The 24,414-nt window shown below is 33.0% G+C and overlaps 1 protein-coding gene across 2 annotated transcripts in view; it reads left to right on the plus strand.

Moving 5' to 3' along the window:
* The window catches only part of side-VII (sidestep VII transmembrane protein), a 231,262-nt gene that overhangs the window by 21,818 nt on the left and 185,030 nt on the right, over positions 1 to 24,414 (plus strand). The gene's annotated exons all lie outside the window — the stretch shown is intronic.

Here is a 24,414-nt window from a genome sequence, read left to right on the forward strand (position 1 = left end):
CGTCGTGGCACAGCGTCACCGCCTCTAACTGTAAACGCGATGGTTGCGAGTTCGATTCTTACTCGGGTGAATGAGTTATTTTAATTTTCGCACTCTTTTAATACGACAAAACGCGGTGTTGAGTCCCGCCACCACTCAACATATAATTGACCTTTTTGATACGAACGAGGTATTTTAAGACTAACCTGAAATTATAATCAAATCAAATCATATTCATCCTGTATCCCACATTCAGCAGGGTAGGCAGAGGGAACCTAGTATAAACACATTCCGTTCTCCATTTTCTTTTTCCGTACTTTTTTTTCACTTTCCGCCAAATTTTGGAAGCATTGCATGTTGAATGGCGGAACACTACGCCGCTTTTTGCCTCGCCACCAGAGTGAAGAAAATTGAAATATAAATGTAAATAAACATTTCATTTCCCCGGGTGGGGATCGAACTCACAACCGTCGCGTTACAGTCACATACGTAAGTAGTTCGTAATTAAACTAAATATCAACAAATATTAAAAAGCCCGTCTATTCACATCTCAATGACCACTGATGAAATAGAGAAAAAAAAACAAGCGTTATATAATTAATCAACATTTTTTATCTGTAGGTACTCCATAATAATTATAACATTGAAGTAGATTTAGTATCTATAATATAATATTATACAAAGGGAGCAAGCTTACACATAGATTCCATTGTATAAGCATCGATTATTATTGACCTGTGTTACGCTCTGGGGCATCCAATTAACCACGTCTGGATCGCCATTACGGTATAATTACATGTAATTTATTGTTAGAATACTGGTGATGCCTTCAAAAGGTGGTGGTGGTGGTGGTGGTGTGTTTCAGTAAATAGTATGTCTTGGAGGTTTAAATTAAATTAAATAATCGAATTTATAGAGAAATGTGAGGATGGTAGGTTCGATTCCCATTTGGGGAAATGAAATATTTAATATTCTCATTTTCACGCTCTGATAGCGAGGTGTAGCGTTAAGTTCTGCCACTCAATATGCAAAGCTTTAAGAATTCGGTGGAAATGGTGAACGGAAGTATAGGTAAATAATATAAGGTTAAAAAAAATCGAAAAATATTATGAATTTGACCCAGTTCTTGAGATTTGCGCATTCAAACAAACATTTTTTTCAGTATATTAGAAAAAAAATATGATAAAGTACTTTCACTCTACAATAAAGAAGGCATAGTAGAGTTAACAACAGTTTTGGCACCTACGTCGTGTATTTGGGATGAGTCCAACCAGCGATGGCTATTGTAGGCAATGGTCAGACGAGTTTTTTTTTTATGATTATGTTAGAAAAAACTTTTCACAAAAGATAAAAATCCTATGACCTAAAAATATATGTTCTTTTTTATCTTTTTGTTAACATATTAGTTATTGAGGTTGTCGCAAACGGTTGCGGGTTTGATTCTGACTCTGGTTATTATTTTCATTTTCTCGCTATGTTAGACAAACAAGGACAGCATTTAGTTCCACCCCTCTACACATAATATGTCAAAAGTTGGGCGGTGGAGAACAGAGTGTCTTTGTTTCCTCTCCTTTTCCTGCTGTATTTTGGCTTTTAATATAAACCTTATAATCTGCTTCGCATATTTGAATTTCGAACATTTAAAATAGCAAAATGAAAGATAAACTTTATCTTTTAAATATATATCCCGAAACAATATTGAATTGGTCGCCAAACGTAAAATACGCGCCCTTTATTGCCCACCCTCATATATTGGAAGGATCCCAACTTATCCTGTAAGTAATGAAATCGACAGATTAATACGTGGCAGAGGAAATTATATTTCGATTCGAATTGGGTTGTGCCTGATTATGTCCGAGTTGGTCGTGGGTTCGATTTATTGTTAGAATTTGATTGTAGAAAACGTTCGAGAATGTTTCGTGTCACAATTTTAAAAAGGTGAAAAGAAATTTGTGCGTTATTAAACTTACTGTTATATTATAGCCAATTAATAATAAAAACTTTACATAAATTTAGTTATTTTGATGTATAAATCCCAAATTGGTTCACTAATTTACGAGCTGTGGCGCCACAGACATACACACAGACTAAAAGACGCGTCAAACTCATAGCACCCCTCTTTTTGCGTGGAGTGTTAAAAATGACTAAGTAACTTCATATTATGAATTTCGATTGAAAAATTCCGATTTTAAAAACTATTTTAGAATTCTCTTAATAGTATAGATAATTATATATCTTAATTATATACCATTAGTGAATATCCAACTATTATTGTATTACATACATGTTAATATCAGTTTCACGCTTAGTCGATGATTATATCGAATCGATTATATTGATAATTAATATCAAATATTTGGTAGTTTCATGTTTCTTATATCTTTAATTGGACCACTAAGCATTATTATTTCGAAAATATATTTAATAAAATAAAAAAAATATATATTTTTAGATATAATATACATTCTTGCGGCCACCGTGATCCTTTGGTTAATATTAGATTGTGAAGATTGTATTAGGTTTGTTTTATTCTCTGAGGGATTAATTATTTTCATTCAGTCTCTAGCAAAATAAAGTGCGACGTTGAGTTCCGCCAGTTTATACGCAATGTCCACCAACATCTCAGTCTTATGTAGGCATTTTAAAACTATGCTTGGAAAATTGATCCTGTTTTTTTTTTAAATTGAATGTGATAGTTATATATGGATTAGGATTCTAATACGATTTTATTATTTTTTCTATGTTCTATAATCCAAAACGTCCGAAAAAAGTTGGAAAAAACACATTAGAAAGATACCCTATACCTAATCATCACGTTCAATCACATATAAAGGCGCATTAATTACAACCATTTATATAAATAAGGCAATGACGCGTAACACTCATGGATCCCGATTGAACGCGTCTGCTTGTTAAAATTTGCACCCATTTATACTTAAAGTTATAGGGATAGCGACGTAAAGGTGTGGTCAAATAAACTTGAAATTAATAACTATTTATTATTATCCAGCTCTAATTCTCTTCTCTTTGAGTTCCGTTACTCAACTAATTCGGTGGTAAGTGGGCAACGGAGAGTCTAACCATTAGGCTCTCTCTGTCTACTCTTACATACAGGATACAGCGTGAAGCTGAAGAGAACAATTTTTTCTCCAAAGAAACGTAGAGCTATAAAATGGAAATATTAAACATTTCTTTCCCTAAATGGAAATCAAACTCACAACCAGCAAGTCACACGCCTGTACCATTGCTTGTGACAGCCTAAAACCTATATACCTACATTTATACAAAACCAGAAGGTTCCAAGGGTACATCCCTAAAGGCACAAGGGCACATCCCTATAGGTGTAAGGGTACATCCCTATAGGCGTAAGGGTGCGGTTAAATAAATCTGTTAGATCGATCGTTCGGTTTCATTTGCCGCAAATTTATTCGACCGAGTGCGTCGCCGCGTGCGATGTACGAGTACGAACGATGTATGGAGCGTCGCCGTCGGCGTGTATCGAGCTAGCCTGGTGCCTCTAAATCAATTTGTGACGTGTCCGTTTGTGCGCTAAGCTAAGCTAAGCATAGGTCGATAAAATTATAAAGAAATTGGTGAAAAAAATTGTTTAATATCGACAATTTTCATTTCATTTTTAGCTTCCACCATTCCGCTTTTAGCAGAGTAGGCACAGGGAACCTGGGAAGTAGTATTAAGACATTTTATTCCGATTAGGACCATTCCGGTCACCATTTTTTTGCTGAATTTTGAAGGCATTGCTTGGTGAGACGCGGAACTTAATGCCGCGGTTGGCCTCGTTACCAGAACGAGGAAATTAAAATATTAGTTAATTATTTTCCGTTGTAAAAATCTTTTATAAATAAAGAAACTCGAATATAATATCCATATATATTATATATGATTATACAAACAGAGAAAAATCTAACATACGAGCTTATTAAGCACTGCGCTTTCCACGTTAATGTCTATTTGTTAAGTGCCTTTTGAGTGTCACATAAAAGAGGAATTATAATTATACTTTATACTTTCAAATAAATGAGTTTATATTAAAATTTCTATATATAAAATTCTTTATTTATTATAAAATTCGTGGCGTCAGGGGTACAAACGTGTGATTGTGGGCGCGACGATTGTGGATTCGATGCCTACTCTGGGGGATGAAATACTTAACAAGTAAATAAGGCGCGGTGTTAAGTACCGCCACTCAATATGGAATGCTGCAAGAATTCTGCGGAGGGAATAGAAGTATCTTAATGTGGAGAGAAGTATCCCTGTTATATCCGGGGTACAGAAACCGGGAGACCGAATTCGAGAAATTACTAGTTAAGAGGCGTAACACAACTCCGCATTTTAATGAAAAAAAAAAAAAGACAATAATCTTATCATAATCATTATCCCCAGGAACATCCACCCACCCACAATCACCACGAGTCCAGTCAGACACTGCCATTGCAGTACTATACCACCAAATATCAACATAAATATTTATATTTTCATTCATTTTAATGTATTATGTTCATTGAAATAAGAATTTCCAATAAGAAACTTATCAACACGTTCGTCTTTCATTATATTTGTACATATGTAGTACCATTCGTTTAACGCACAGCCTTAAATTGGAGAACGGAAGTAAATTTTCAGAAATATTCAGGCGAGATTGGGACGTGTACGCGCTACGCTTTTAAGTCGTCGCTTATAATTTACTAGAAGAGATATGCATTGTTATTCATATTTGAATTATTTTTTATCTTCACGCTGTATCCCGCTTTTAGTAGAGTAAGCAGATTGATCGTAGTGTTATGACATTCCGCTCTATTCATTCCACTGAATTCTAGAGGCAATGCGTATTAAATGGCGGAACTCAACGCTGTGTTTTGTCTCGACACCAGAGCAATATAAACTAAAATAAATATTTCATCTCCTCGAGTAGAGATTGAACCCATAACCAGTAGGTCTTACAGTCACACTTTGTGCATATTTATCCTGAATATAGCAAGAAAGGCCGAGAGAACATTGAGATGACATATGACAGTATCTTTTTTGTTTTGTTCACATCTTGCTCATTAAAAGTATTAATTAAAAGAAAGATAATGGAAGCCATTTATTAATATAAAGAAATTATTAAAATATTAATTACTAAGTTGATATTTCTTGAGGCAATTCTAGTTATTTTATCACGACGTTTTACGCCTGGATACATCGAACGAGAATTATTAAATAATCCAAGGATACATAAAATGAGGGAATATGGCTTCGTATACGGTGACGCTTATATGTATGTGTACCTATATATGTATATGTATTCATATATGTATTTATATATGTGTGTATGTATGTGTGTTTTTTAATAAAACAATAGAAAAATTGTATTTAATTTACGAAAAAGTAATATAGATGTTTAACATTTATAGTAGGACTAAAAGCGATAGATTTTAATGTTTTTCATTTAAACTTCACTCTGTATCTAACCGTACATGGCAGAAGGAACTATGAGAACATATAGTGACAACACACTCCTTTTCTATTAAGATGCTTTCGTTTTCCAATTTTGTGATGCAGACAGGCATTGTCTTCATCATTTGTTGTGTTGAGTGACGGAAAACGCCACCGCTTTACCTCGTTACCAGAGTCAGTTTGTAAATGAACATATTTTTTTATTTAAAAAAAACGTAAATTTGCTGAAAAGAAATGAAATTAATGAAAATAAATGAACAAGTTGTATATAACAGAATTTCTCCTTCAGAATCCCTTGATATAGAAACTACATTTGATGACAGTTGCTTCGTACGGTTTACTCAACTACGGAACAAAGTTAGTACTGTTTCAGCCAAACTTACACGATGGTATATCTGTTGACACTAATGTTTCTTTTTATGTATAATGGGCATGTTAACTTAGTGTTTAGACACTCCGTTCTCCATTTTTCACTCAATTTTGTGATATTGTACTTCAAGAGGTCTGCCTCTTTGGCTTTATATGTCTTTCTTTATTATTAATTTGAGTAAAAATCGAACCTACAGCCATCACGCTTTAAAAGTGTAACACAAGACCCCCCCCCCGCCCTATTTTAGAGACATTGCTTGTTAATTGGGGAACTGAAAGCAACGCTTTTTCTCGTTACTAGCGTAAAATAAAAATGATTGTGATGATAAAATAATCCCCGAGCTAGAATCGAACCCATAACCGTCGTTTACAGTCAGACGTGCTGCCACTGCGCCTACATAGATATACCGATAATGAAAAACGTAAAACAGCATTTATTACTTCGCCTTTGTCTTTATAATATTCTAAAATATTACAAGTTATTTCACTGTTTAATCACAATAAGGCCATGAAACGAATGCTAATTAAATATTTTGATTAAAGTAATTAATGATTTTGTAGGCCTTTTGTAACGTACCGTACGAAATTATAATGAAGAAACCGTTACTTCCAACTGATTATAGGCTTTACCTTTGATATTAAATAGTAATAATATATTTTTGATATAATTAGCTTGTTATATTATTTGTTGTTGTTTTGATTATAAGAAATATATTCTATAATTATAGAAGTATCCTTTATATAATACACTTTATTTGAACAAAGAGATTTTTTTTCATTTTTTTTAGCTTCGTGCTGTACGAGTAGCTCGTTCATAATAGGGTAGCCAAAGAGAATCTGGGTAACTGGTTCCCCATTAAAATACTTCTGTTCTCCGCTTTCTCGATATTTTCTTCAAATTACCTATTCATAAAAATAAACAGTACAATGTATTTATAAGATTACTAGTCTAAGGAACATCTAATACTACCAAAACCGACTCCGAGGGACGAACATAATTATTTCGCGAAGTTAATTAAAATTTCATACTGTATAAAATATTCACATTTTCTAACATTACACTTGCAAAGTTTATAATTTAGCGACTAAAGTTTAAAGAATGTTTTAATCGACTACCATAAATGGTTTAACTTTTAACTAAGAAAATATACATAAGTTCATTTAATATATTAGTTATAAAAAACTATGTTGGGGAAATTTGTGTTTTTTTTAATTAGAAACTCATTTAGAGAGTCGAAATAGTTCACATTTATGTTTAGTCCTAGAGAAAATTAAATATACTCTTAATCGGTTTGATTCCCACAGTTCGTTCGTTGTAAAAAATACTTTTTTTGAAGGTGAATTATGTAATTTTTTTTATATTATAATACTACTCGACTACTAATCGACAGAGCCTCCTCTGATATGCATTATAAGACAGAAAAATATTTAATGTATTAAAAGGCCATCGTGGCTCAACGATGTCAGTTCGGTTATATTCGACGGAGAGCAGGGAACGTAGTTAGCTAAGCAGTGTCTCAAGCAAAGAGAAGAGAAACACTAGTTTACATTAGTTTGAGCGTGTGACTGTAAGCGTACTAAATTGTGAGTTCGATTCCCACTTGACGAAATTAAATATTTAATATTTTCATTTTTTCGCTTTGGTATCGAGAAAAGTTAAGTTGCGCCACTCAACACGTAATGCCTCCGGTATTCGGTAGAGAGTGGGTAGCGGAGAATCTGAACACTAGCCTCCCTCTGCCTAGACTGATACAGCGTAAAGCTAAAAAACACTAGTTTAGTAACAATATAATAAATCTTCATATATCACTAATAAAGACATAATAAATAACACACCCTTGTATAACATGAAATATTATATTGAATCGATTTAGGGCTAATTCTAATTAAACCCTCCGAGATGACACCTGCTCCCTTAAACAAGATAAGGGCTTTGCGTCATGTATGCGAAATTGTAAATGATTTGTTCCACTGCCTATTATTTGGGTTTCTATTGTGCATGTTTGTTTATGTCGGGTACAATTTCTTATAATAACAGCGGCTAAACGCCATCGGCGCAGTGATGTGATGGTTATGGGTTTAATTCTAACTCGGAGGATTTTTTTTTGTTTTTTCAACTCTGTTATGACACTAAGACGTTGAGTTTCGCCATTCGACAAATACAGGAATTGCGGCCAGTAAATGGAAAACGCAGCTTCTTGAATCTGTTTATATCTGTGTGCTCTGCGATCTTCCATACATATTTTATGTCAGACAATGCAGGGTGGGCAGAGGGAACCCTTGGAACCTAGAGTTAAGACACTTCGTTTCACTCCTTCGAGTGGAAATCGAATCCCTTATAATCCACATATCCCTTGCGCTTCAACGGCTCCAACATTTCCATACTATTTGTATTAAACAGATGTTGTTATTAATAACATGACAATCATGGTTTTGGCGTGACGTTACACCGTAATCAGGATAGAAATGTGACACCTTGATTTATAGTGAACGTGTCATTCAGTCTAAACCAAACTGTAATGACGATAGTAAACTATAGAATTCAAAATGAGTTATGAGTTAGGCTTTCGATATTTTAGTATAATAGGAAGTTGATTTGAGGCTTGTCATGTGAAATTTATGATTTTGGATTTAATTTTCTCTTTTAGTCTGCACTTTCCAGATAGAAGGAAGGAGCATCCTGTATATACTAATTGATATACAGAATGATTGGTAGAAAGATATAAGATATACAAAGATACAGGTGATAGAGAAGGTTATTTCCATTTTTTTTGTTTTATTAGGTACTGTTTCAATCGGTTAAGTAGATTCTGAGATTAGCGTGAACAAATGCAAAGACAAACAGACAGAAATTGGAAAATCATAGTTTTTGGTTCTATTTACGGGAAATGCTACCAGTAACATTTTCCTAATATCTTTCATGTACAGACAAATTAATTACAATTTTCTTATAACTATGTAAATACAGGATAAAAGTAGGTCCTTATATACGCGAGTACCATCTTTAGTTAGACTTATTTATCTACAAAAAGACAAAGTTCGTCCTGAAACTGGGAAACTGTTAGTAATTTAATCACGTTCTCTTTCGTTTCAGCACTAGTTCTTTATTATAAAGTGAAAGTTTAACGATTCGTGAAGAACGTTGAACTTTTGGTGGAGGATGAGTATTTACGTTATACGTTTACGTTTGAAGGCTATTGAATTATTACTCTTAGTACGATGTTCGTGCAACGTGCTTTACTACTTTATAGTGATGTATCACTATTTCATCTGTATTTCTTTTTAAATTAAGTTCCTTAAGCAAAAAAATCCTGTTATTTTGATTTTCGATTTTCATCTCGTTAACGGCAGGGTAAGAAGATGAATTAAATATCGACTTTCTATGCCCAGAAGTTTCGTTGGTGCTTTGTTTACCAGTCATTCAGTAAAAGAGAGTTATATTTAGATTGCAGTTGTTAGTCCAAATGTCCATTTAGCTGCTCACATGACGATCTGATAGAGGCAAGAGATGCCGCAGTCGACGTGGCTAAATACTGGCAAAATATGATCTGAATTCTCCAAGCATTGACACGAAGAAGAAGAAGTTGTTAGTAAACGCCAATACATTAGAAGAAAAGAGAAATTAATATATTGCTAGGTAAAAAATAATAATATGACAGAAATACCATCTAGCTGTAAAATCGTAATTTAAATCGCGTCGCACTCAGATGATTACTTATGAGAGGGAGACTTGTCAAAGGAGCTTTTTACTTTTAACTTCTTATCGCGAATTTTAATCAAGCGCGGGTTATCGAAGAATTTTAGATATCATAGTTAGATTTTAATTAACGCCGTGACACGGTTTGACTGTAGACGGTTGTTGTGGGTTCAATCTCCACTCAGGGGAATGATTGTATTTTAGTAACTTTCATTTGTCCTCTCCAGAAGGAATAGCGTGTCGTTATGTTTCACAACGTAACGAGAAATATTCAATATTTTCATATTTTCGCTTTGGTAAAGCGCGGCGTTAAGTTCCGCTACTCTGTCTATCTTTATATATACGTCAAAAAATAACAAAAATTCTATTTTCAATGTAACATAGAAGTCCACTTAAGTTGTAATGACATAGCGCGAACAGACTGTGTAGCTTAATTGACTAGATCTTTTGGGATTTCAAGAAGCATGGGCTTATATTTAGTTAAGATTATGCTTCTAAGTTAGTTTAGGTACATAATTTTAGTATTCTTGATTAATTTTTAGGTCGGTGTTATTATTTATATATTATATTACTTATCTCATAATTACAAAAATAAATATTAATTTCTTCCCACTCGTAGAAATAAAATATTTAATATTTTCACTGTCCTCGCTTTGGTAAAGAGGCAAAGAGACAGAGAGCAGCGTTGAGTTCGACCACTCACACGCAATGTCTCATACGCAATGTCTTAAAAGTTCAGCGGAAAGTGGAGAACGGAATTACCTTAATGGGAACGGAATGTCTTACCACTAGATTCCCAGGTTGCCTCTGGCTACCCTGCTATGTGAGGGATATAGCGTGAAAACACACGACTATCATATGAAAAACACAATAAAATTTAAACAATATTTAACCAAATTATAAGTAAATAACCGTAACTTAGCACCATCAATCCATCCACACCGGTTACGAGGCGAGTAACGACCTGACCGAGTTAATGTTACTTTTATCAATGCTATCAATAATAGCGTCCGTCCTATAAAAATGATTAATACCTTTGGGAAGTGTCCACTCGGGTTATAGATGCCCGGATGTGTTGAGATGGATGCTTTGGTTTTACTATATAAATAGATTTATAATAGATATTGTTATTATAATCGTAAATCAGAGGAATGTCGTGGTGCAAGGGCACAAGTCAACGATTTTAAGGGGGGATTGAGGGTTCAATTCCATCTCGAGGAAATGAAATATTAAATATTTCATTCCTCCAAGTTGGAATCGAAGCAAGGTAGGCAGGGAGAACTTGGTAATGGGAACCTAGGGTTACGATACACTGTTCCCCATTAAGATACTCCGTTCGCACTTGCCATGTGCCTTGCTATGCCACGACTAGAGCGATTAATGAAAATATTCGATATTTCATTCAACAATGTTATAATCGCATACTTGTGTCCTTGCTCCACGATGGCCTCGAAGAATGAAGAGTGTTTGATCACTAGGCTTTTTCTGTTTATAAAACGTACAGAGAAGTATAGAATTACTATTTTCAATACAGATATCATAGACAATAGAGAAAATTATTTGTTTGATCCAGCTCCAGCTTCTATAAAAATGATTGATAACATCGATACCGTGCCCTCGTTTACTATAGATGAATCAATGTAGAACTGTTAAAGGATTTTTATTTTAACTTTGAAATATTTATGATAATTTCTTACTGTCTACTTGCATTCTGAATGGTATATTTAATTTTTTTGTTTTAAATATACCTTAAGTATATATCACACTAAGAATATTCCAAAAATTGTATAAAAAATTGAATTTTGAATAGATTGCTTTCGGAAACCGCGTGAGATATATTAACTAGAACCAAGGGTGACTGTAAACCGACAGGTTGTAGGTTCGATTCCCACTCGAGCAAAGAAAATATTAAACATTTTAATTCCTTCGCTCTTGTATCGAGGCACGATCACAGTGTTGATTTCCTTCACTCAGCACGCAATGGCTCGAGAATTCGGCGGAGAGTGGGGTACGGAAGCGTCTTAATTAGAATAGAGTGTCTTAACACGAGGTTTCCAGTTTCCCTGCTACGGTTACGCTGTATAAACCCAAAACCGCGATCAGCAAACCCGAATCGCGATGAATCATATAAATATCATTACTTTCTATATGAAAATATAGATACTAATTACCGGCACATACGTTTTTGCCATCGAAATCGTTAATCGACAAACATGTCGATTAACGATTTCACATTATATGCATGCGTGAAAATGGAAATCCGCAATGCCTCGAAAATTTCAGCGGAAGTAGGGAACTGAGTGTCATAACATTAGGTTCCCTCTGCCTACCCTGCTATATGCGGGATAAAGCATAAGCTAAAAAAAGGAAAAAATATATAAACTAGCGATTCCCTCTTTGAATTATATATTTATTTATTTTTTTGACTGTTAAAATAGTATATAGGTTTGAATAGTTATGTATTCTAGCTGTTACAAGAGTGTTATCTAGAATATTTACTTAATACAACCCCATACTACCACAATACAAGAAGAGCACAATAGAAAATCTTTTGGCACCTGTCACGCTTTAAATTCAAGACACATCCTAAAACATAATATAAACTTTTATACGTACATCATATAAAGATACCACCACCACCAGGATTGTTACTTTGGAAAGATTCAGCAAAATTATTGGCGAACAAGTTTTCATCTTTCAGAATTCCGATTTGCCGTCACATAAGCGGCAGTATCGGGAAATGCAATAGATTATGCGGCACATTGAGAAATTCTAGGCGCAGCGCGACGTGATCAGCGTCGTCGTCGTCGTCGTCGTCGCGACGTATTCTGTACGTAAACGTTTTTATCGAGTTTAGTCATTTCGTTCGCTACTCGATAAGAATTTTTAGTGTTCAATATTTACTATGTTTGGCCTAATATATTTGTGTACGATGAATTTTTATGTGGTTTTTAGAAAATTATTGGTAAATTTGGCATTTTTAGGGTTTCGCATCTCAAAAGGAACAAAAATGGAACGCTTATAAGATTACTTTGTTGTCCGTCTGTCAAAACTATTTATCTCGTAGATGTATTGAATTGAAATTAACATCAAATATTCAAATCTACCGTTCCTTGGATTATAGAAAAAACAAACTTTTATGTGAATTCAATCAAAAGATACCAACATCTATTGCATTTTGTATGAAATTCACCACGAAATCAAAACTTATAGGGTACTTGCAATTAACCTATAGTTATGAATTTTCATACAATTTGAGTGCATACGCCAGCAAATTTATATTTGTCAACATTTTTAAGTTGTACTTATGGTTAACCTATAATCTTGAAATTAGTACGGAACCCTAAGTGGGCGAGTCCGACTCGCATTTGATATATCAGGAGCATATACACATTTCTAGTTTCTGTAAAACGATTCCATAAAGTCAGAAAAATATGAGATATTCAATAAATATTTTATCTATTTTATATTTTTTATTTATTTCAATACTTATATCTATACTGTATACACTATAACGCTAAATTATTTTCAAAGTTATGGAAGCAATAATATAAAGTCTAGCTATCCACGGACGTTTCAATATTGGAGAAATCCAGATTAAAGCTAAATATCAAAATTGTCGAGTGCTGATATATATTCGTTACAGATTAACGCAGTTTGCCAGGGGCTATACGAGTATAACACTAACACTCGTATGTTAGAGACGCGCACCGGTTTTGTCACGTGGTGCGGAACGCCTGTGTCAATTTGGATTAGATTTTGACGTTTAATATTGGATCTATGTTTTTGGTTAATATGTAACAGTGATTTTTTCATTAGATGCTTCTTTACTGAAATTTATATTTGTATATAAAGTGGAAGCGTCAGTACTCCTGTTACGGGAACAACAATTAGGGCAAAATCTTTCAAACCCCATACTTAAAGATATTAATCAAGATACCTCAACAGTTTGGACGTAGATTTTTTTTTATTTTACTATGTTTACCCATACTTGTATTTAGTGTGACGCAGTTACGCATTATATATGCGTAAAAAAATATATATGCCAATAAAATAAACACACTACTATAAAAATACTACTAAATATTTTTTTTTTTTGAAAAAAAAAAGACTTTTTGATTTTAGAGTTTTTTAAAAAAATGTATTAGATTTCTATAGAGTAGTTAAAATGTGTGTTAAAGTGTGGTTTCATTTAAAGTGGTACTGATAAAAACACTCTGTATATATTTATGTCAAATATGGAAAATTACTCATATCGATCACGTTGACTTATAAACTTGATTTTTTCTATGCCTTAAGGACCTATAGATTGAGATAAAAGGTCTTAACATGCTCATCTAACGGCAAAATAGGGTCTAAATTAACAAATTACCTCGCTGTAATAATTTCCAATATGTTGCTCACACATTCCCTTTGCATATTCAAAATCGACGTACGAAACAGGCTAACTCGATATACGCGGTTACGGGTGGAATAAACGATTGCATCTCAACGTCGATCACGCCGCGCCTAGCGTGGAGTATGCAATTTATAGTCATAAATGTGAAAATGTCACCCCAATTTCTCGACTGGGGCTTAAAAATTGATACTGTACGGGTGGATCGTAAGTATGCAGTTGGTTGTGACTGGTCTCCGGTAAATTGGTATGGCCTTGTCATTTTTATTTTTGCGCTTAAACAAAAATATGTAAGTAAGAATAAAGAAGAACGTATTATAAGCGAAATAGGTTTAGGTTGACTGAAAAGAATGGATAAGCAAAGAATTTATGATAACATAGATAATAAACCATAACTAATTTTCGAGAAGATAGACGAAGACGAGGGTTGTTGATACTGGGGATCGCTCACATAATGTATGATGTGATGTGATGACACACGAGATGCAAGCAACGAGACGCCAGATGAGACGCAAAAACCGTATCGTTATGGCGCTCTCTTCATTTATCCTTATATCGCTTATAGTTACTAACTAATGCAACGTTATATGACAAATTATTATTATTAGATATATTTATGAGGATGACCCTTAAATCCATAAAATAATGGCATCAGCAAAACATAATTCATACCCAATTTTATACAATTTACATAAATATAGATACCTACATAAAAAATATTAAAACAATCCAGAACATTTAAGAAAAATTGAATATTCAATTATTTTTCAAAAAAAAAATGTGTAATAAATTATGCCACCTTTACTTAACACTGATTAAATCCGTCAGTAACACCTTTAACTATTTAATTTTAAAATATTGCTTTAAAAATTCACATCTATATTTGCAACCTGCAAGAGTATATCGTCGTTTCGTATTATAGAGTCAGCGTCAAAGTGGAAATAGGAAGGAAATTGTATTTTCCATTACACTCTCACTATAATTGATGATCTTATCTCTTTGAATAATATCAAAATGCTTCAGTGTGCAATTCTGAAAGGTTTGACTATGCTTGGTGGAAGATATATTTTTTTAAATTTTGCTCATGATTGAGTGCCGAGTGCTTCAAATTGAGTGTTATTTTGTTGATCTGAATAACTGAGACCACATCAAATGCAGAATTTACAGTCACTCATTTATGCCCTTGAGGCCAGACTGTAAATACGACAGCTGTGGGTTCGATAAAATATTTAATATTTTCATTGGTTCTAGTAAGGAGGTAAAGCGTGACGTTAAGCTCCACCACGCAACACGTAGTACCTCAAGAATTCGACGGTAAGTGGGCAACGCAGTATCTTAATGGGAAACAGAGTATGTTAACCAGGTTCCCATATTCTCCCTACTTAACCTTCTATGTGCGTGTAAAAAAAAATATAAAAAAGGCTTATTAAATCATTCTCACATTAACAAAAGCTCTCAACATAATATATACATATAAGCTTAATTCAAATGAACAACGGCCGTAATAACTTTTTTGTATACAGCACCCACTTAGCAAGTCCTGAGTAACCTTTATTTAGAACAATAGCATTTAAATCAACCCAACGAGGTCCATTACGTTGCATTTAATGTTTGCCGTCTTTACGCATATTTTTCACCTGGTGGTTTAGTTGTAAACTTAGTAGGTTTGTTATTTTTTCTTTTTAGCGTCAACCTTAATCAGGGACACATACCTTCCCTGAAGGCAAGCTAGTGTTAAGACACTCCGTTCCCCATCTTCCCCAGAATTCTGAAGGTATTAGGTGTTGATTCGTGGAACTCAGCTGTGCGCTTTGCCTCGAAGAAATGAAAATAATGAAGAAATAAAAATTTAATATTTCTTTCAGGTGGGAATCGTACGCCAACTGGTATTATTTACAGAAGGTAAAAGATTTCCATTTTTCTATTTATAATGTAACACGTACAATTTCGGCTAACTTAGTGTGTTAGAATGTTGAGAGGTGGAGTTCAACGCCACGGTTTGCTTACCAGAGCGAGAAAATGCAAATCTTTAATTTATCTATGAATCGCAACACTGTCTTGACACCAGTTTTTTAAAACATGACGTGTTGACTATCCTTTAATAAATTCGAACCAGCTATCGCCAGCAGACGAAGTTCCTCAAAGACATTCCCACATAACAAAGGCGTCATTATATTGCATAATTCAGTACAATTAGCTAGAATGTTAAGTAGTTAGTGCAGAATGTACCTAATATAATTTTGATGACGTATTCTGACCGTACACTATAGTTTTGGAACTCTGCCCTGTGTTAAATGGGAGAAATCAAATTATTTAATACTACACATTTTACTTATTTGGCTCGAGAATTTTTAACCTTAGGCTTTTCTTGCTTTTTCATTTTATTAAATATATTTAATTTTTGACGTCGCGTAAACGTGACGGGTGTGGGTTCGATTTCCAGTTGGCGGAATATATTATTTCCATTTTTGAGCTCTGGTAAGTCGAAACGGGACGTTAAAATTCTCCACTCATCACACAATGCTTCTAAAATTGAGAGGTGAGTGGAAAACGTAGTGTCTTAGCAATACTGAAACGGCACTGCTAAACTAAAAAAAAAATTTTAAACTACTCGAACGAATTTTACCTCTACTCAGCGTGATTAAATATTTATATTAGTATTTACAATACATACATATTTTATTTGAATAAAACCAGAAACATCAGCGAAAATTTGATTCAGGTCTAATTATTAAAAACTTTATAGACAAAAAAAATAAAATAAGCCCCATGATTTATATTTAAGGACTAAAAGTACCTAATTTAGGGATTAAAATTACTTATTTAAACATGTTTCTATAACAATATTAATACTTACATATATATACGGCTTATTCCTCTCTCGATGTGGACGATGTGGACTTCATCGACCATCTGTTCACGACATGAACAATGTATTTCTTAACCGACCTCTCTTTGACCATCGTAAGATAAATTACCCAACAGTGTGTTGCTTATACTCGAATACCGACAATATTGGTACATGAGAGCAAACGAGGATAATAAAACATGAAATTCTTCTGTTAGAAAATGTATAAAGTTAAAATTTGAAATAACTTATATTATATACTCGTTTGAGAGAATGATAAATTTTAAAGTTTAAATATGAACAGGTTGAAGAAGATTTTCATTATTATTTCATTGAATGGGAATCGAATCTACTAGCCATAGTGTTCAGAGAGATGTTACCAAAAGACATCATGATGACGTCTTTTCTACCTTTTAAATTAAAAAACGAGATGAAAATATGTGATGTTGAGTTACATAAACCCTAATATAAAGTTTTCGAAATAGGTTAAAATTGATTAACTAAGAGTTTCACCACTAGGCCCCCCTATTTTCCATGATATAAGTGAAGATTAAAATCAAATTATCTATGAAAATAAAAAAAACATAATCTCTGCACTCTTACCACTCATTTTTGCATTATTTATAGTTTTTCATCCATCAGAATCGCGTTTTTCATAATACTTGCTATATCTGTCATTCCGTTTATATCTTGACAATAGAAAATACCTCATCCGATAATCAAATCTATACTAAAAAGCTTATTTGGCTGAACGAGGTAATCTCATGAACTACTAGTGGTTCGAATACATTTTTTTATAATGCATATTCAATTTATCGAAGAACGCTGTCTCAGTTACTTCGAACATGTAAAATCGCAAGTTTTACTTATTTCTATGTCGGTATACAGGCAAAACCGCAGGTAAAAATTAGTCCTCCCATATACAAAATTACACAGACAGTTGATTAACCCGATATTAATTTTGCTTACTTTAGTACCACCACCTTTAGTCATTAAAAACATACGAAATAATTACAAGTGTATACAAAAACGGACTCGAACGTTCGATTTCGTAATTTGTAACTCTGTTAATATTGAAAATGACAACGTTTCACATATTTTTGCTCATTTGTATGAAATTATCATTAATACATTGACCGTCGAGCGTAAAATTTGATTAATGCATGCCGTAGATAATGAAGCTTGGTTTGTTTTTACAATGTTTTTGAAATATTATTTAATTTTCATTTTTTAATTGAATATTATATAAAGAGGAGAGCGGAGATTTCCCCACTCGAGAAAATATAATATTTAATATTTTATTTATTTAATAAGCCATTGTAGTAAACGTTATGGTTAGTGTTTTGTCCCCATTTGAAAGAATGAATTATTTCTATAACTCCATTCTATTACCACAAAATTACACCACTTTTACTTACTTTTTATAACACTTCAAAAGTCGGTGAATAGAGGAGAACGGAGAGTCTTGTCATGAAGTTCTTTCTGAAATGAGAACAGAGAAATAAAAAATATGTAATAAATTATAACACCAGACGACGACAAGCGTTGTATTTCATAAAATTTGAATATTAGGCCGCCAACAGGATATTCGTATTATGGTTAAGAATTCGCTATATGCTGTTACTACGTGATTGGAATATATACCAGATATTTTACGTTCTCTTCATTTTACGTGGTATATTATAACTAAATTTTCTTATTTATTATATGAAGTTTTTATTAGCTTCATTCTGTATCCCGCACATAGCAATATAGGCAGGGGGAACTGGGAACGTAGTGTTAAGATTCCCGTTCCCATTAAGTCACTTTCGTTCCCCACTTTCCCCCTAATTCTGGTCATTGCGTTTTGAGTAGTGGAACTTAACGTAACTCTACACTGTGTTTTGCCTCGTTACAAAAGCGAGGGGAGAAAAATATTTAATTTCCTCGAGTAGGAATCGAACCAACACCATCACGACTGGCCTCAACTAAGAGAAATACACTATTTCAAATAAATTTTAAACAAACGTTTGAAATACTTTAACATTTCAAAACACACTCTAACAAAGGACAATAGAAATACTAAGTCGTCTCGTATGAAAGGAACTGTCACCGTCTACTCGTGAGTAACAGTTTATAAATTATACTCCAAGCAGAAATAAAATAACTGGAAGTAAACATTTTATGTGTTGTTCCAACATAACCCATAAACTAACACGTCGGCAAAAACGCATAGGAAAACCCAAATTGTTAGATTTATGATCTAAGGGAAGACAAGTTTATTTCAGTTTGGGGTTTCGTGCCGTTTTTACGAGGCTTTTTAATCTATTTACGGTGTAAGGATGATAATAATAGGCAACTTTGAGCATATTGGAATATACGAGGTTGAGGGAACCTAGTGTTATGATACTGTCTGCCAAAATTTTGAGTCATTATGTGTAGAATGGTAGAACTCAAGGCCGCGTGTTGGCTCGCTACCTTTGCATATTTTTATTCTTGCTCGGCATTAATAGAATATTATTAGGCAAGTTCTTTAGGTTCCCTATACCAACCCTATAAAAGTAAGTAAGTATAGTGGCTAATAAAAGCGTTAAGTTACGCTATTACCCAAACAATATATAAAGTACATTTTCAAATATAACACGGCAAACGTGAATGTTTTAATAATAGCCTAATGTGCTATTGACAGTGACATATCAGGTTAATATGAAGACTAATTTTCACGATTTACGTAGTTAATGAACGCTACCGTAATAATTCAAGCGATAATGGCTTTGACGTGTGATGTTTAAAACTAAGTGTAGGGTTAATTGTAACAGCTAATGTTAGTTATCTTTTAAATAAAAAAAAAACTGGTCATGTGCGAGATGGATTGGCACACGGAGGGTTCCGTACCTTACGTATTGTCTGTAAAAATCACGTTTGTTGTAAAGGAGGCCCTTTTAATATTCATTTTATAGATTTTTTTTGCATTTGTCGTTATATTGGTAACATAAGCACATCTGTGAAAACCTTTTAACTTTTGGGTACAGAACTCTAGAAAATGAACAAACACCTTAACGCTTTTTTCACCGCATTTAATATGCGGGGGAAAAAGCGTTAAAAAAGTCTTTCTATTTCTAAAAAATGTCTTTCTTTGGTTTCGCAAGGATTCAAGACATTACATACTATGTGGCGAGTAGATATTAAAAACACTATTTTTTCTCACTCTCCTTATTTCCTTTGTAGGAAGGTATGCAAATAAATACAAATTTTAACTAATTTTAATTTAAAATATTTGTATATATTATATATACATATATATCAATGTATATTGTATATTAATAGATTAATATATCTACCTTTACCAAAAAACTCTTGAACAAATTGCGAGCTCATTACCTCAACAAGCAATACTCAGCCGACTTAACATAACGTAGTACACAGTTCTTATTTGTTTTTATCACGCAGTTAATTAACAATGATTGGAGCCGGGCGGCGTTAATTACAGCAATCTGATTAAACAACCGAAACTGCATTTTTGTATTCAAATTACTGAATTATTAGCGAAAGCGTTTTAATTATAGTAATTTGTAAGTCTTTATGTGACTTTTGATGGGATTGTGAGTGAAAGAGTTGTACCGATTATTATTATTTTTTCATAAAACTTACCTACAAATTTTTTGATATTCGTCTGTATGATATACGTATTTCTAAAGGCCGCTATGGCGCAGATGCACAATAGTGAGACTCAAAATGTAACGGTTGTAGATTCGATTTCTACTTCAGAGACAAACGTTTTTAATATTTTGATTTAAAGAAAATCTGGTAACGCGGTAAAGCTTGGTAAAGCGTGAAGGTGTTTATAACAAATGTAAGACCTTGTAGAATTCGAACCTATGATCAATTCTAAAAAACATACTCCAAATAACACTCCACCTCGAGCACTTTTATTATAATTCAACAATAATATTTTAATTACAATTAGGTATGTTATTGCAAAACATTCGTTTGTCAGCGGCCTAATATTGACATTTGAACTGACCGCGTCCGAAATAGTTGGCAAAATTAATCAAATCATTTAATTGGCAATAGTATTTAAATTTGTTATTGTACAAATATACGAGTACATATAAATGGGAAAGTAATGTGATATAAAAGGTATTGACCGCTGCACTGTTGATGTACATTTGGTATGTGTTTACTTGTGGATGACAAATAAATAGCTTATGGTTGTCATGTTTAATATTTGATGTTCCATTTTTTACTTAAATCTAATCTTAATCAGCTTCACGCTATATCCCGCACACAGCAAGGTACGCAGAGGGAACCTAGGGTTAAGACACTCCGATCTCCACTTTCTGCCGAATTATGGGGGCATTGTGCGTTGAATGGAAGAACTCAACGCCGCGCTTCGCCTCGATACCAGAGCGAAGAAATGAAAATATAATCGTAAATAAATATTTCACTTCCTCGAGTGCATAAATAAGATCAAAAATTATAACAGATTTTAACTAAAATTCTTACAATTCTCTCTTTTTAACCAGGAAATAATAATTGAAAAAAACTAAAACCGTTTGAGAAATAAAATTTAAACTATCATATACCACTGAGGCACATGTATAATATACGAATGTTCCACAAATGTACGTCTTGGTATCTAAGATCAATTTTGGCAGAATTTTCAAGTAGTTACGTAGCAAGTACGAGTGCGCCAAGAGGGAACTTTGTTCTATCGCAATTGCATAGCAATTAGGCTTTCAATTAGCTTAGTCTTGTGATAAAGTTGAAATTCAATGCACTGACCATAACTGCAGCCAGTGATAATACGTTCTGTAATAACCGTTTCGCTTAGGGTTGACGCTTTGGTGGAAATATTTCATTTTATATAGTCATATCGTTCTTTGTTAGAGTTTTTTGGTAATGTTTGTATGGTTTATGGGTGCTTTATATATTCTTATATCTTTATAATAGGATAACATTGAGATAGTACATGTTTTTAGATATCAGTTAAGAGGTAAAAGGGGGGGGTTAATGATGATATTTGTACCAAACCTTCACTTACCAAATAACAAAACTGTGTTGTTAAAATTATTTTGAGTTTTCCTGCTTAGGAATAATCTTAAAAAAAAGAAGGAAAATCCATAAAATTCTATTCACTGCACTGGCAACCCTAATTAAATTGTAATCGAAGTCCGGAATGAAAATTAAATTGATCTAATTTCAGAACTTATTACTAGAACGCTAAAGTCTATAATTGTGTTTTAATCCAATGAGCGTGTGTTGGGTTACAATTGTTTAGCTTATAATAAAATATATGTCCTTATTATTTTGATATTAAATTTCAAATTTTATACTGAGTAAATAATAATTATATGAATGTAGGAAATTATAAATTTAAATTCTGTTTGTTACTGTTATATGTGGAAAATGTTATTATACGAATACTAGTCTAGTGTGTTTGCGTGGACTTTAAAAATGTCGCTAACAGGCTGTCTTTAATGCCATCGACTGATATATATATTTTTTAAATTATTGTAATTCTCTTTTTAATGAAAAAATAAAAAAAATTACAAAACAATTATAAATTCTTTATTTTTACTTTGAAATATGCATACTAAGCCCAATATTTATGGAATTTCCAATATAAAAATAAATTTAAATATAGCATTCGCTGATACCAGCTCTAATAAACTAGCTGAGAGGACAAAATACAAGTCAGTATAGCTATTGAAGCGAACAATAACGATACAAAAGGTTGAGCACGTCTGGATTTATATGAAAGATTTAATGTTCTTAGAAGTTCAGTTGGAAGTAATATTCTGTATAAAATACAAGTTTCTCTTTTATATACATATGTGTCCATAAAAAAAATATATTTTTGTTATTTGGCGCACAGGCACTAAGTGTGACTGTAAACACGACTGGTGTGGGTTCGAACCCCACTCGAGGAAATGAATTATTTTTTCAAATGTATATTTTCTTTTCTTCTTAATGTCTCTAGAATTCGCGGAAAGTGGGCCAAATGGCGGAAAGTGGACCGGAGTGTCTCAGCACTACGTTCTCTTTGCTTACCTTGCGGTGTGCGGCATACAGCGTGAAGCTGATTTGAATTAACGTGATTTGAAAAGATTTTTGTAATTTTTTTCCACATTTAACAATGTCATTGTCAAAGTTGACTAAACTGTGAGAGAAATATATATATAAATCTTACTACATTACTTATAATGGCAGGAGGAACAGAATGAAGGAACAGAATTTTAAAACATAATTCACATGAATACCAAAAAATAAAATAAACATACATTTAAACTTGACCTCCGTATTTCTTTAATTAATTTAAACATAAAAAAAGATTTAATAGGTCAACTGAACTTCACTTATTGATTTTCAGTCTTTCATACATTATACTACTTTATTGAATTGTATTTTTAAGTATGTACTAGTAATATTTCATCATAAATATATGCATTTTTTGTATCATCATCACAGCTCATAACAGGGTGAGCAGAAGGAACCCGGGAACCTAGTATTAAGACGTTTGCGTTTCCGTTCGATTTTTCGCTGAATTCAGAATTGGTACTATTGTGCAATGTAAACGGAAACTTATTTTAATATAACTACTTATCCAAGTAAGGATCTAACCCCCAACCACCACAGTCTCTTTACCACTACACTACGATGGTGTCAAATATGTATATTATTTTAAAAATAATGAGATGGTCCCTCATTATTCTACTAGACTTCATTTGTCTATCAATAAATGAAAGAGGTTCATTAAATATTTCTGCATGGGAGACCCCCTTAATTGGAATTGGTGGTAGGGAGTCGACGTCCAAAATACAACGTTACAATGCTGATATAAAATTAAGAATATAATAATCCTCCTAGCTTTGCTGGAGCTTTAGGGTTGGGATGCTTGTATTTGAGAGAAAATATTTGCTAAGATAACCGATAGTTATTAAAATATAATTTGAAATAATATGTACAAAGGGCACCGGTCATATAGAGGGTGTCCATATTTGTAAGATCAGGTGAAGAGTGTAGTGATGGAATGTTAAACTTAAAAATATTTAAGAGGACATTATGGTTATGATCAAAATTCAATATTAGAATCTTCATTGAATAACTTACGTAAAATTTAACCTCTAATCCATATACAAGAACTCTTCTATTACTGAATCAATTCCGTTACTAAATTATTGTACTTGGAAATCTATAATTTTACGCATTTCCAAACCTACCTGGGGGATGTAGGGGAGGGTTGAAAGAGGATTTCTATAAAATACTAATTAAAAATAATTGACTATATTATTTTTTCATATTATTTATAGTTAATATTTCAATAAGCGCCTCTTTAATTTAAACTTGTTCAAATGAAACAAAAACGTATGAACCTAAAGATTCACAAAATATTTTTACTAATATATAAGTTTACTTTCTAAAACACACATGCTTTGTTTATAGCAATGATTTCCCTAAAGGATGCCAGCATCAAATTTTTATTGCACCAGGTTCCGAACTAAATGGTGTATAATACGTTAGGTCTTATAACCTGGAGCATAAACGCTATAATGCAGTACAAAATCAACAAGAATGTATGGAGACTAATGGAATTGGTACATCAAATATGCATGTGAAAATGTAAGTCGAACTACTTCATGTGCAGGTATGGTAATTATTTTTTCCTTTTTACCGTCGCTTTATGTAGTG

Source organism: Heliconius melpomene, chromosome 8 (genome assembly GCF_056956725.1).
Source record: "Heliconius melpomene rosina isolate 202511_hmr_F chromosome 8, ASM5695672v1, whole genome shotgun sequence".
In the NCBI taxonomy this organism is placed as follows: Eukaryota; Metazoa; Arthropoda; class Insecta; order Lepidoptera; family Nymphalidae; genus Heliconius; species Heliconius melpomene.